The sequence below is a fragment of the Ischnura elegans genome, chromosome 1, assembly GCF_921293095.1.
Source record: "Ischnura elegans chromosome 1, ioIscEleg1.1, whole genome shotgun sequence".
Taxonomy (NCBI): Eukaryota; Metazoa; Arthropoda; class Insecta; order Odonata; family Coenagrionidae; genus Ischnura; species Ischnura elegans.
The window spans coordinates 8389497-8405719 of NC_060246.1; the positions used below are offsets into that span (position 1 = coordinate 8389497).

The 16223-nt window shown below is 40.7% G+C and overlaps 1 protein-coding gene across 1 annotated transcript in view; it reads left to right on the forward strand.

The window, feature by feature from the left end:
- The window catches only part of LOC124154268 (protein sickie), a 1153386-nt gene that overhangs the window by 992091 nt on the left and 145072 nt on the right, over positions 1 to 16223 (forward strand). The window lies entirely within an intron of this gene.

Here is a 16223-nt window from a genome sequence, read left to right on the forward strand (position 1 = left end):
GATCGTATCACCCAAGTGCTTTACTCTCGAGTGGACCAGCTCTCTGCTTCCCATCTCAACTCTATCCCCACCCTACACCAACCGCGTGGGAGAACCAGTCGCCGTGGCAACCGCTGTATTTCGGCTCTGACCCCGTGCCCTTTTACACGAATCTCCTTCCGAGCAGTGCCCGTGTGGCGATGGCCACGCCGCCCGCGTGTCGTTCGTTCGCCCGCGATGCCAGCGACCGGCGCCACTCCAGCGCCATGCCGGCCATGGTGCCCGCGGCGCGTGTCCTCGGCTTGGTGACTATCGTGCGATATCGCAGTCGCAGTTTTGAGAAGGCCCTCTCACGACCACTTCCACCCCTAGAGGTCAATTACTCGATGCGGCCCAATTCTAAATCCAATCAAATTAGATAATTTGATTGGATTAAGAATTAGTATACTATTCAAGTGTCAGTCCTACACAATGCTTATGGCTTGGCTTCAAAGATTTTTGGGGAGTGTATTGCGAAGTGTGCCTCGTCAAGCAAATGAATCTTCCGCAATTGAATGCACATGATCCTCGAGGACTAATTTCTCTCGTCTCAATATCCAAAGATTTCCCGCTTTCTTCCGCTTCCCTTAAATCGAATGTTCTTTCTATAATTTCCACAAATCCAGATCTGGAGGTAATTAGAAGACCAGATTCGAGCCCTAGTCTCGGCGATGTCTATTTATCTACTTTAAAAATTTTCAATTAGAACAACATCGCTTCAATCTCTCTCACACCATCTCGGACGGGAATAATTTCTTGACACATTTGATGTCAAATTATATGAGTGCAGCTTGGTTTTATGGATTTTAATATTTTGCTTACGGTTTTTTACTTACTGTTAATAATATAGAATAATTGTGAAGCAAATTTACAAATGTTTGTGAGACATTAATCACGTAGAATTTCATTTCTGATATTCAATTACATTCGAAGACCGAAAACCCCCCTCTATGTTGATATTTTGAATATGCTGAGAAATTATCTTCGATTTCAGTTCATTCCTAATTAAGTCAACCATTCTCTGGTATGCTCACCATTGCGCTGATTAATTAATTACATGACATGAGCGACGAGAAGAGCCGTGGCCGTGGGAATCCATCCACTTCATTAAGAGATCTTTAGTTTTGAAACGGTCGTAAGTTGCGTCCTCGCACTCCAAACAATGTCCGACTTTTTTTATTTCAACATCACTCCCACTCACGCGAGTTTTTACATAATCAAGCGCGATTTTTTCTTGTCTTTTTTTTTGGCGCGTGGGAATCGTTTCCACACGTTATGAGCACGTGTGCATTGTGAACGCGATCGTGAATTCGTATGTGGTCGCCGAGTATCAATCATTCTTCTCTCTTGGGGTCACGGGCGCAGCCGCCGCGCCATCTTTTGTTTTATTGTTTCTCGGAAAAGGTCGACCGCATTTTGAACTGAGACGGATAGGAAGTAAAAAGAAAAACAATGATATTGTGTATCCTATGTAACGATTTATATAGTTGGATGTTTATTGAAGAGTCTTCGTTGCTAAATGCTTTAAAAATTAACTTTTTATCTACATATATTGAGTAAAATGACTAGGACTGTTTAAATTATACAATGATATACGTTTAAATGCTTCCATATTCCTCGGTCCTATTCCCAGTTTGTACAATAGTGAAAGAATAATAGTTACTCTTCTTAAACTTTCCCTCACGGGTGGAATAGCGAGAAAATTTGATTGGTATTATACTTTCACTTAAGTCTGTGTTAAGTGTGTAGAGATTTTGTTTTTTAATGATCTGATACATATGAAAGAGGAGCATTTCGCTGGGCAATTTGCAAAATTATTAACGTTGATGATGGTTAACTTTCATGGCATTGAATTTGTTGGAAAAAAGTATTGCAATCAAATTCAATCCCTCGTTTCACATTAAACGCTTAACTTCAAATTGTAAAAGTAAAAACCCTTCGAATTATTCGCATTTTTCACAAAAAAATCACTGAGTGTACAGTTTTTTTCAGATGATTCAGTTCAGAAATCGAAGAAAATGGAAACAATTGATCGTTACGTAAAACACTGCCATCTCTAAATTAAATCCAGGGAGCGTGAGGTCGCCCAGGGTAAGAATAGGCCTCCTTGCCCTGAATGGGTGAAATTCACATGCCTGTGGCTTCGTCTGGGGTAAGCTCTACCCTCACCTGACCATATCAGCCTTCGGATTGAGGCACTGAGAGAGAATTAAAAAAACAAGCCACTTTCATGGAAAAATCCCGATAAGCTAAAGAAAATAAAGATGAGTCTGGTTTGGTGTTTTAGGAGGTGACTAACTGCATCTTTTTGCCATAAGATAAGGAAAGGTAAAGACAAAAGAGGGTGGTAAGAGTTGTGACTCGGGCCCCAATTACGGCTCCTTTTTTCCCCGTATTTCAGAGGATGAATATTTTACCCTTGAGGCACTTATACATCTATAAGGTTTTAAGAATATTCTATAACCGTGGAGGAGAAAAAGTAAAACCCAGAATTTATAGTCTAAGATCAAATTCAAAACATTACATTCCAAAACCAAATAACGAAATATTTAGAAGATCATTTATTTATTTAGGCCCTATATTATTTACTTCCTTTCCTCATCACATATATCTTGTGTAACAAAGGAGAGAAGTTTCCTAAAATGTGTTAAAGATTGGTTATTCAAAAACAAGGAGGTGGAGTACTTGATTAAAAAGTTTGAGTAAAGGTTATTCTCTGATATATTGTTGTTGTATCGAGTTTTTTTTGTGTTCCAGCACATCTGGGGCGACAATACTCGAGAATAGACAATTTTGTTTTATTTTTCCAATCTACGTCCGCAGTGGAATTGGAGTGGAAGAGGGGGCTGTGCGAGGCGTTGTCGTGTTCCCCTTTGAATTATACACGGCCAAGTATGTGCCCTTGATGAGAGAACCACGCCTCATGTCGGAATAAGTGCGCCTTTGAAGGTGTGTGCTTGATTTCGATCTGCTCTTTCGGGGCGCATGTTTCTTTGGCCGTGAATCATCATCCTAGATGTGCTAATTGGCCCTTTCCATCGATTTTTAATTCTCTTGTGGCCCAAGAGGTTTAACATGTTGGGAGTCGTCAATAGCCGCACGTTTACAGACCGAGATCCGCCTTTGCTCTATCCAGCCTCCCTTTCGAGACAACTCGAGAGGTTAACTCTCGCTTTGAAGGTTCGGGGTGGTGTCCTGTCGGCCCGCGACGCCTGACAGCCGTGAATTAAATGAGATTTATTCGGGTGGACATTTGTTATAAACGTTCGTGGGCGCGGATGAATGTGAAATTTAAATTCCTGCCTCAGGATTAGTCAAACGTAATCGAGAAAGAAATAGCTCCCATATACGCGTCTTCTTCTTGGCTATCATTAATAAAGCTAATAGAGATATAAATTTCCGTTTCCAAATCTCTTTTTGTTCGGCTGTTTATTCTGTTGTCTATGCAAAATTGGTAATTTTCTTGCCAAAATTATGAAGGTTTATTTTTATCCTCCCACTTCCTTTCGGTAAACGTTAAAAATTTTCGCCAGTGACAGAACTAGACGCACTCAGAGTTGCGTAAAAATTAATAATGTTTCTGTACCTTCGTCAGAATTAAACCATTCTTACGACAAACTGAATTTTAAGTTATTTTTTTAATTTTATGGCAAATTATAAGCCTCCAACTTCTATGATACTCGATAATGAGAGGTCATCAATAATAACCTCGCATGAAAATCTTTCGACGAAGCAATTGGGTTTGTATCATCGAAACCCATATCAACCCTAACCTAAGTTACTGTTGTAGCAAATACCCTGAACTGATCAATGGTGCAAGTAACCTTAGAGATGGAGTGAATTTGTGGTCTCAGAGTTTTTCCAGCCTACGACCGCTGCCGCAGTTGCACGAATGTTATCGCAGATTATATGGATCTGGCCGTCATCGAAATCTCTGTTTGGCAAGCCAGTACCCGTCATCTTCCTTCATAAAGCATCCCCATCTGGTGAGATTCATTGGAAGTAAAAGGAGGAGTCATCCACGGAATGCGACCGCCACGGGCGCAAAATTTGCCACCTGCGAACGGAGAGTGAGGATTCATCTACATCTACATAATACCCTGCGAGCCACCTGTAGGATGTTTGGCATGGGGTGATCAATCACCAGCATGCAGCATGCAATTGACTCCCACATGCACACCACACCGTCCAAAAAACGTGACGTATACTAACAAATTATACTACCATATGCTATTAGAAATAATAATAAAATTAAGTAACATGCATCAAGTTTTACTTAGGTTAGTAGGCTACACTACAAGTCATGCAATCTATTTATGAGTTCTATCGCTGCCGTCATAATGTCCTATTGATTGTGGAAAAAATGACATTCTGGATCGGTCTGTTCTACAATCTGTCTCTCTTATTTTATTTACATGATCTGATCTTCCGTAGTATGCTGGCGTCCGTAAGATATGGTTAACTTCGTTAGAAAGGACACTGCTCTTGAATTTATCTAAAAGGTTTAGTCTACTTTTCAATCTACGGTCCGACAGAGATTCCCATCCGAGTTTATCTAAGAGGTCAGTTACACTAACAAGACTATCGTAACGACCTTTCACATACCTGGAAGCTCTTCTTTGCACGCGTTCTAACAAATTCCGTCCACACGGACTCAGCGGCGAATATGCCTGACACATGTGAGCGTGGAAGCGCTCTTTATTGCGAACGAAAGGTTTTTTTTTCTTCTTTTTCCTCTGTCGATAAATGAAAGCGTTGCGTGGCAGTAAGGTGGTCGGTGTCGCCTTTGTTCTTGGCGTTGCCGTGGTTTCTTTTCGTGCGCGCGGTATGCGAAACAGCCGCGCCATCTCGTCGGGAGCAATCAGTGTCGCCCCGAGCTGCGAATTAATTCCGCCGATCCTTAAAAGGCAACGCGACCAACGGGATTCCTCCAATTGCCCTCCACATAGATGTTTCGCCCTCTGCGAGGAAGCCTTTTTCGAGCGGACGCATTGACCTCCACTCTCCTCACAGCGCTGCCCCCGGACGTCCTTGCCGCCAACCCCTCCTCGAAGAAGAACAACTCGCCAGGATGAGAATCAATGACCTGGATAGTGAATTTCTGTGTCCTCAGCACCCTGTCCTGCTCTCGACCTCGGTGGACCCGAGTGGAGAGATGGAGTCAATTCGCCCGAGTCTACTTATAGATACCTATGCTGTGACTTATCATACAAGAGGCCTCCTTAGTCTTCCTTAGTTGTCGATACTTTTCAGCTTTGGTTGGCGACACCTCCCTGTATCCTTTAACATTCTCCTGATTTCCGTAAACCCTTTATTACCTGCTCCCAATATTTCGACGTGGGCCTTCCACCATCCCTTCCAAGGTTATCTTCACCAATTAATCCATCCCGTCTTCTTTTTACATTCTTCCGCTCCTCATTCACTTTCTTCAAAACATCTTCATCAGTCTCTCTCTCTCTCTCCATCTCCCTCTTTCTCTCTGTACAACTTATTTTTGACGTGCTCCACACAAACGCCTTTGTCTACTTTTTCCTCGGCGACATTTTAACCCTGTCCAAAGGGAAGTGTTTTTTTAATTCATAAAAGCTGTCTTTGCTCTAAGAATTGCATGCCCTATTTATTTTGTACTCTTTCCATCAGACGTCATTTTGATACCTAAGTAATCAAACTCTGTTACTTGTAGCATCAACTCTCCGTCCGACGTAATTTCCGCCTACTCACCTTCTCTAAAAATTGATGGGGATTGTGCAATGGAATGAACGTGTGTTTAGTAAAATATTGCCTTAGAAGAGTATTTGGGGGAAAGCTACGATGCACCAATCTTTGAGTGTTCAGCTACAAGTGATGATTTCAAGGTGTATCATTTAGACCATATTGCTTCCGGCCAATTTTCCAAATATTCATCTTAATCCTCATTTTTTAGGACCAACACACTTATTCACATAGATTCTGCTGTGTACTATGCAAAAGTAGAGCCTGGCTTTGACCCAATTGTTCTTGTGAATATTTTTTAATTACTTCGAAATTTAAGGTATTAGCTTTTATACGGATATCTAGAATTTTAATTAGCATCGGAGAACATTACAATAGAACCTCACTATGTTTCCTAGTTCGACAGATACGATACATTCAAAGGAGATTTTGCCGAACGGATTGGTTTGAGAATTCGTTTTTCTCCCTAAAAAGTAAAGGACTTTAATAAGTACTAGGCGTAACTTGGTTTTTGCGTTAACGGATGGTGTCCTAACACCCCCTGCCACATTCAATTGAGGCGGATTGCATTGGGGTAGCAGCTAGATGTAGGTATCCGTGGCCCTTTCCTAATTCCGATGTGTGTCGACATCCATATTTTAACGTGTGAATCTGCAGTCGAACAGTGATGTCTTTTGTGTTGATTTCACTCATACCATTGCGGTGGGAATGAGAGACCGAATACTCGTATTTCCTCACCTCGTCCGGAATACAAGAAGCTGACATATAAGCGTGAGAAAGCGCGTGGACCATGGAATAATTGACGCTCTTGTTGCGTAAATATCGCGAAACGGAATCACGTGTTATGTCGTGACGGGTTCGTTGGAGTGTGAGATGGTTTCGTGTAATGCTGGAGCAGCTCGATCTGGGGAAATTAATCTCGTCAGGGATTAAGAAAATTCCACGCGCGTGCAAATTGACCGGAGGAGACCGGTTGATGTCTCGGAGGAGGCCCAGAGGAAGACGGCATCCTTCTCCGCTTGCGATTGGATCCGCAATTCGGATGAACAATTCTCACCTCTTCGTCACTTTCTTTTCCAGCTCCCGACATGATGGAAACTGAGAATTAATTTCTTTTTCTTCTTTTCTTGACCTCGTTTAATTCATGGTAAAATAGTTCCCGGAGTATAGATCAATGTATGTGATGCAAAATAGTTTTAGCCAACGTTTCAGTATATTTTTAAACTATCATCAGGGCTTAGCTTTGCACATATTTATAGACATATTCAAATACCAATAAATATCAATAATTATGTGCAAAGCTAAGTCCTGATGATAGTTTAAAAATAAACTGAAACGTTGGCTAAAACTATTTTGCATCACGTACATTGAGCTATACTCCGAGAACTATTTTACCATGAAACTGAGAATGAAATCGTTCTTTCCTTCGCCTCTTTTTCCTTCCTGCCATTTGCATATTCTCCTGAGCGTTCTCGTAAGTAAAGAACGTTCTCTGAAATAAGCGGACATACGAAGGACTTTGGTCCTTTTGCAGCATATCGTTTCGAACCCTTAGCCCGGGGGGTATGAAATGCAGCGTAAAGATTTAAAGAAACTACTTAGTGTAAACGAATCTACTTACCATTTCCGGAATTTGAGCTAGAGACAGCTTATGTACTCTTTCCCTTCCAATCTTCTCTGAATTCCCTTTCAAGCGTTGGTAAACCAGAGAAATACACTTCTTGCTTCTATCTTACATCACAAAAACTGTTCTTTTAGTACACTGCATTTTGCATCCTTCGGGACTTTGTTATTAACTATCGTTACACATACATCCCACAATCATTCCATGTGCAAACGAAGTCTTTGATACCCTCTGACGAAGATAGTTCTTGATTTTAGAGTAGAAAAGTAAGCTTTTTTTTTCAAATATTCATAGGAGATGAGTGGATAGAGGGGAAAATTGAGGTCCATTACAGCTCATTACTTACCTACTTAATACTTTTATCATGTTCAGAGTATCTTTTTAAATCCTCCGCCAGATAATATGAAATACAGCGTTTGGGAGACTAGGGTGCCGTGGTATTCGAGCTATTTACGGTATTTGAATGCCAGTGTGCACGACAGCGTCCAAAATGATTCGTCGGACGGATTAGGTCTTTGAAATATTTATTTGACGATGGGCCCTTGCAATATTCTCCATGCATTTTCAACGAAGGCATTGGGAATCTTTTGGCAAATGCACGGCAGTCCGAGATCGGGACAAAGTTCTCAGGCATGGGAATCTGACTTTGGAGTCACTCGCAGCGAAGGGAAAATTGTTTGGCGTTTATTTCCCTATGTGCCGGGATGAGGCCAATCGTGTCGAGTATGGAGGCCGAGTCGCCCGCCGTTGGATCTCGGGACGAAACTCACGACCTCAGCCTCCGTGAATCTCCCCCATTGTCGGTGCACGCTTTCTCCCAAATTTGAATGTGAGTCCGACTTCTGCACTGCCGCGTATCTCACCGATAATTTTGCCTTGGCGAGACAATAGGGTGGTTTCCTATAATTTTTTTTATTGCCTAAATCGAAAGATGATTACTCCTGGAGTACGTATTTCACGCTTTCAGATTATTTAATGACGATATCTATTTTTCGCGATTAAATGAAAAGTGAAAATTTTCAAGCGCGCGAAAACGCGACTGCTAAGTATGAATGCTGGGAAAACTCTAGTGTGACGTCGTTCTGTTTCCCGCTGCCGCAAGTGAGGTGACCCTTGGGGCGAGGCTTTGAGCGCTAATACGACGCAGGCTGCTAGCAGGTAGCGCTTGGCTTAAATAAGGATAATTAATACCTTATCAAACGCAGGAAACTTTCCGACCATAGGCAGTTTTAATAGGTGGTTTTCAAGGGATGTTTCCCTAAAATCTGTGCCTCATGCATGCATTGGTAATCTCAGACGATGTAAAACTCATATCTACTCGTATAGAAACTAGGTCCCTGTGACGTCACGTGGAGTGGCATCGCATGGGCGCCAATCTGGCCTTTTTCAAATGAGGATAAAATTGACCATTTCCATTCGTCTAAACTGGGATTTCTTAAACCAAATAGTTTGTATATTATGAATACACTAATGGTGGTTAACGAATCGCAATCAATGCCTTTCGTTTTCTTTGATGAAGGGAACTACCCTAATTTCTTATGCAGCGATGTCACCCGTTAGTCATGAATCTTGAGCGCATTGAACTCGTGGAAAATTGGTGCTGTCGTTGGGCGGAATATGGGGTCAGATCTCCTCCTTGGATGCGACCGCGCAAAAAATCATCGCGATTCCGCCATTGGATCCCACATTGCGGCATTCATGAGGTTGAAAGGTGTTGACCCAATCTTGCGTTCGTCGTGACCGACTACCGTGTCCCCGGATGCTCGCTGGAGGCTGAATCAATACTTCATTTGGAGCACGTGGGAAAATCCGTCGAGACAGAGCCACGTATAACGAGAGTAGACGCCCTCTCCCATCCTCATTACTTATAGCTTTGCTTGGGAGCATTCATAAAGGGTGTCAGTTCGCCTGCATGTGATTAGCGTTTCCTTCGAAGTCTCCTCCTAATTGCTGTGTTCAGACCACCCAGCGCCTTCGTTATCCTTATACCACTGCATTTCGAGGCTTCCCTCTCACTTTTTCTCGGCATTTCATTTTATTACAGATCCATTACGCCGAAGAATCCTGGAACTGCCTTGAACTTCTGATTCGGCTTTTTACCCTATAATTGAGCCCTGGCTCTGCCTGTGCCTATGTCTTCTTTGCTCCTTTCGGAACGAATGGAGAGTTCTCCTATTTCCCCTTTTTTCCAGCACGGGAGGCAGGACTGTATCGGAGTAACTGCCGTGCGAAAAAAAGGGCGCGGAGGAAATTACGAGTGACCCCCTTTCCGATTGTTTTTTTTTCTCCGCGGAAGACTCGGCGTCGTCTTGGGCGCACGCGTGGGGCGGAGGCAGAAGTCTCTCGCTGCTTCCGTCCCAATCTACCGCTCCTGCACGAGTGCGGCCGCTCCCAAGGAAATAAATGGGTCGGATATTCTCGCTAGATACATATCCCAACTGCTATTTTGTCATTCGCCAAATTACTAATGTGCGTTTCTCATCATATCTTTTCCAGGCAGCCATTCTCCCCCCTCCGACTTCTATCACTTTATTTTCATTTGTGGTGTGGAATTTTTTTTTAGTTATTTGCAAAGCCTAGAGGTAAAAGTTATCTAAAGTGGGATTCATACCTTATCCTGATTGTTTAAGGGGAGTTGTGATGGATTAATAAATGGGATTTGCAGGTTGCACTTTAAATCTTTATTCACTGCAACTGATGAGAATCTTCCAGAGAAAATATACCCCTAAGCCACTCCTCAATGCCATTGGTTTAGTCACAAATCAATACTTAATAATAAAATGTATATGAAGCATTCGTGGATAATTAGATTAAAGCGATATTGATGAATATATATCACGAATCGGTGCCTTTCAGGTAAAAATCACAATGGAAAAATATATTCCTTAATTTCAATGATTCATTTCATTTGCAAAGGGGTTGTCGGGTGTGGTTGAATTTCGAAGGCTTTTGACTGTGACTTTCGAACATTTCGGAGGTGGATTGAACCCCTGGACCCCCCCCCCCCCCAACTCGCCCTGGTCTTACCCTCAGCCACGCTGCGACCCATGCATGCATTCCCTGGAAAGAGGCGAGACGCCGCAACGCAGTGTGGCATCCGCACTGCCTCGCAGCCCCTGCCATCCACCCCACCTTCTCCCACTCCCCACCTCCACGGTGACACGGGAAAAGGAATCCTTTTCGAGTATTTTCCAGCCTTGCTGTGCACCAAGTGCGCAGGCATGATGAGCCCCGCTGTCCCCATTTGTAACGGAATGAAAAAGGCTCACCTCAGAATAGCACGAGTGCCTCACTTTTAATAACCAGCCCCAGGCAATTTTCCGCTCGCAGTATTCCTTCTCAAACTCCGTGAATTTAGCAACCTTCATTATGAAATTTTACCACTAATTATTTAATTGCTGTATCGCGAGTTAGCTTTTTTTAATTTCTTCTTTGCATATCTTGGCTAAACCATAATAATATTGCCTTCAAATTTGTATGAATATTGAAATGGAAATTTGTATAAGGCGTAAAATAACTCACGTTGGGTTGCAGTGTAAGTTGTGAATGAATATCCATATTTTTTCTCAACATGAAAAATATTTTGCAGCTCAATGTTTTAATTAACCGTAATAATAGATTGATTCATCTATTTCAGTTCGTAGTGGTGGGCTAAACAATTAATACTCTCCTATGAGCATTGAAATGGTGTGTGTTTCTATGTTCAACGCTCAAACGCCTTTTTCAAAGTCATTTGTCGCTCGTGCATGTATGAACGTGGGTTATGCTCTTTGGGCCAGTCCGACTCTAGGAAAAGCACGCTACTCCTTGGCTTGCAATATGTCTTCTTTCTGATGCGCCGCCATTTCACACCTCACATAAGACGCTTGCGGGGATCTTAGTAAGAGCAAAGGGGGAGCCTCATTCTCTCCTTCCCGCTAGTCACTATGCTCGTGCCAGTTAACTCAATGGACGCTGATATGCTCTCGTGTACATTCCAAGAGCACATTTCAAGTGGTACATGTGTTCGCTCGTCTGCTGCTATCCGCTTCGCCACCGCATGACAGCTGAATGAAGGAGCCGCGCGCACGCTTATTGGAGATAGCAATCGGCGGTGAACGAGTCGTGCCTGTGGAAGAAGAAAGATGGCGGATTGCCTCCGTCTTCTTTAAATCATTTTTTTGTTTTCAATCTTTACCCTTCCTAATATTATGTGTTAAACAAAAAATGATGAAAAACAAAAGAAAAAATGTAAAAAATGAAAATAAAAAAACTTTAAACAAATGAAAAAAAGAAACATAACAATAAAAAATTATATCAATCTAAAAAATATATAAATAATATCAATCAAAAAAATATATACATAATCATATAAAAAATAATAATATATGCATTATTCAAAGAAATGAATAATGAATGAAAGGAAAAAAATAAATATATATGCATATATATCCTTATTAATATAATAAAATTGCATATTTAACACATATTTCAATGCAACCCAAACCTATTAATAATTGTATACAATTATATTTTCAATGTATTCAATAAAAAAATGTTATTGTTATATTCCTCATTTATAAATTCTAAGTTTTTGTTCACACAAACATAACACTACCCCCACAACATAAACAATTGCGCACAAAACCAATCTTATGTCAACTGGCTGGTTAGGGTGAACTGGTTCACCGGGACAGCGGGAACGCGCACGCACCAATTATGAATATTCAATCTTTACCCCGTGTTCGCATCCGCGCGTTGTGACGTGTGTTCGGTCTCCCTCGAAAACAATTGCCTCTCGTCACAGGAGCGAGGATGCCGTCGGAAGAGGGTGGCGACCAGGGTAGCAGGAGCCGTGGCTACACAATCCGATGGATTACGCTCACACCAGGAAGGGAGTGCGTTTTATTACCTGTCAAAACTTCCGTTCTTTTTCTGAATAATTCTAGCCTCTCGGATGCTCACGTCTGTTTATTCAGAAAGCTGGCAATATATCTCGAGTTCAGAGCTTTTAGTGACACCTTCGAATTGAAACTTATATGGCGTTTATCAGTCTTGAAAATAAGGAAGCTCTTACCTTGTTTATTGCTCGCATTTTAATACACCAACAGCCCTAGTTCTTGCATCATCAGCAAGGATCTGAATCTTTGACCGGTAACGGTTTCAAATGTGAAGATAGTACAGTTTTTACTTTCTTAAATATTGATGTAAAAGCTTTTATAAATTTGGAAGCAGTATTATACTGCATTTCCTATTTTTCCCTCTCAATCGAAGCAATACTCACGTGAAAAATTTCGTCAGTTATTTCTTTCAGTAAGCCCGACAAAGAATATTTCGGTGGAGCATAACTCTAAGCATAATTATTACTTCTAAATTAGTAATATTTTCAACTATATCAAGATGAATTCTAAAAAAATCAAAGTAATCGGTTATCATTTCTACTAGCGATTAAGTCCGAATTATTGGGCAATAGGTACTCTTAATTTTCTGTTTTGGAGTAATCCTCCATGGAGGAATTCGTAGCTATATTTTGTAAATTAATGTCGTAGATATAAACTCAATCATGCTCTTACTAAATGATAAAAAAAGTGCTTGCGTACTTTTAATATATATTTTTCAACAGTCATGGGCTGGCCTCAACTCATGGTACTTAATCTGCTGGTGGAAAAAAATATTGGATGAATTTAGGGAAATCTTATTAATTTCCATAATAAGAATTATCGTGTATTGTACACATTTTCTTCATTAATATTGTATTAAGACTTTTGGTGTTACTCGAACATTTCAGTGCTTCTCAGCAATGATGAATTTTAAGTTCATTCTACTTTGAATGTAATAGCTGCCGTAATTACCTCAAATGATACGCATCCTCTGAAGACTGAACAGTTCTTAGCAGCACTGCTATTGCCACCGAGTTTTCACTCCACCTTCAACTTACGAGCATTGTGTCGCATCTGTTTAGTCGATTGCAACCTAGACTCTGGCTTTATTTGGTGGAATATTTCAATCCTGGCGATAGAGAAACTCACTCTCGGTGCTGTTATTTTCCGCACATAAATCAGACTTACACCCACTTGGGTTTCAACGGATAACCGTCCTCTGCAATGATGGTTAACCGTCGACAACTATGTCCATGTAAGTTAGATTAAAGCGTGGAAAAATTACAAAAGATTGTGTTCTTCCATTATATATGAGTTTGTTGCTTAATGAAAATCGTGTGAAATGAGGAAGGCTGAGACCAATTCATGGGAGCCGTAGCTAGGGAATGGAAAAGTTTGAGCGCACTTTTGATGATGTGATGCAATTAATGGCTAGGTATTTTAATTGGAGGTGAGGGACTTCAACTGTCAACAGTGAACGGCCAGGGAATGGGATGGGACGGAGTAGGCGCTGTGAGTCTGATGCTCAGGCACTGGACAAAGAGGTCAGGCGAATTGGCGTGCGCAAGTGACTTGCAGTGATTATTATGCATACAGTGAATTTAATTTTCTGCTCTGTTAATATATACATTACAAGTATTCTACATTCTGAACCGTAAAGAGTGATTCATGACTTGATACAAATGCTAAATAAACTTTTTATCAACGGAAACCTAGTTTACATGCTATTTATGATAGTTGAATGTTTCATCATAAATTGATCTGTTTTTATACCGTCTGCTTTAAATTGTTCGTATTTATGGATTTTATTAATATATTTTCTTCTCTTTTTCAGGTAAGTAACATCCAGAACGGGACGTTGATTATTCTGTCGATTGAGTCATTGGTGAACTATGTAAGTGCTGCTTTTCTTTGTTTGATGAGATCATCAGCCTAATATATTAGGTTTTGAAATGGCTGTAGTTTACCAGTGTGGGAATTCTACTGGGTGGAATTGATTTCACATTTCTAATAATTTCTAAATTTAGGTAATTATTTACAAATATATATATTATTCGCACATTGATTCCATGCTACATCCAAACGTTTGATCATTCTTCCACTGCTGCTATTTTGTTATCGTCTGCCTGTTACGTTTCCACTGTTGGCATTCGTCCTGAAACTGTCCCCAATTCACACACCATGCTTTACTGATTCAAATGACGTTCACTTAGTTGACTGTTGCATTGTCTGAGGGTGGCAGACCTCTGTAACACTTAATTAAGGTGTTAGCGGGAGTAATACACGTTAATTCCATGGTGAGTTTTGATTAGAAAGCTAAAATAGCAGCTTATGTTGGTGTAAGTTGCCTTTGTGCTCAGAATCATCCCAAGGGCATAAGTTAGTTAAATATTTTCCATACTAAAATATTTCGCATTCAATTGTTCCACGCACAGTATTTTGCTATCTATTTGAATATGATTATGGCAGCAACAATTTTTATCAATAAACTTTTCTATACCTTCACGATATAAAATTATAGCCATGCATCATGCCTTTCCATTCACTCGTGAGTTAATATCATGCATTTAATGTCATCGGTTTCAGCACGGTAAAGCCGAAATTTTCAACATTTCTGTCCACTTCGTCTGAGCTTCACCTCATTTGTTATAACCCTGAAAAGAAGGTCATTGGCTATGTCTGAACCATTATCAGTAGGCATCATCCAGAGTTGTTACGGATTATTTCTTCTTTAATATAATATTGCAGAGTTCCTGTCAATCGTTGGCACGACAATCATCCTCAACGCTTTCGAAAAAACTACATTTATTCAAACCAACCAATTTCGTTTTGGTCATTTGATTTTCAATCTTGTCTTCACTTCAATTATCACCGGTAAAATTATTAAGCAGTGTTTCTTCGTCAATCAATCAATAGTCGCGCTTCGTGTGGCGCTAGGATTTTTGTGATATTGTGAACGGCCGTCACGCTTGTGTTGAAGGACAATGGTTCGGAGGTCGTCACCCAAACAGTCTGTGTGTGTGTGATGCCACGGGGTTCGTTCGCAACCCACCCGTCATTTCCGTAATTGGCGCCACCCTCTTTACCTCCTTCCTCCGCCTTCTGCCCATTCTTTCTCGCTTTTGAGTTCAAATACTTCTTCATTCACTTTATTTCCTTCGTTCTTCATCCATCTCATGCATTTCTCGGTTTCTGCTTTCCTCCCTTTTCACTCCTATTTTTTATTCGATCCGTTTACCTTTGACCCTTTATCTTGTTTTTTTTTCTCACGCCTCATTTTCACAATATCTTTTTCCTCCTTCATATCTCTGTGTTGATTGCCTGCACAATTTTAGGATCATCCTAGCGTAATATTTAACATTCTTAGCTGGAGTTTCGCTATGACTTCAAAGCTTTGAGTTGTTACTTTTAGTTGCATTTGTAATTAGAATTTTATAGTGTAATCTTTATGTTTTGTGTGGTTTCGATTTTCCTTTTGGATGTGGTATGCCATTGAAGAAGCTTGATTTTGCGTTTATCTGCTATTTTAATTGGAAATTCTTTATATGTAGAAATTTAAATTTACTTTTATATAAGCATTTGGAAATCACCATGGAACCTATTCTTGTGGAAATGCCAACATTCTGGAATGCACGTAAGTTTGTGAGGCTCACTCCCACCGTCGTATGGCTCATTACCCACTCACCCACTTAGTTACAATGGAGACCTGCGGAATGAGTTTATTTTTAGTAGAGCTTCATGATCAGTTACCCAAATGAGTAGGAATATCAAGGTATGATATGAGTAAGTGAAAAATGATATGAATACTTTTAGAGCTAAGAGGAAGCCAACAACTAGTTTAATCTATCACATTTAATGACACGAGTTGCCCGCATAGGTACCTAAATATAATCGACGTGTATTATTTCTTCGGGCAATTTTTCCGTAAATATATTTTTCCCCTTTTGGGTGGCTGTGAATGGCATTATTGGAATGCCTGTGGCTTCCTTTAATCCTGTATTTGATAATGT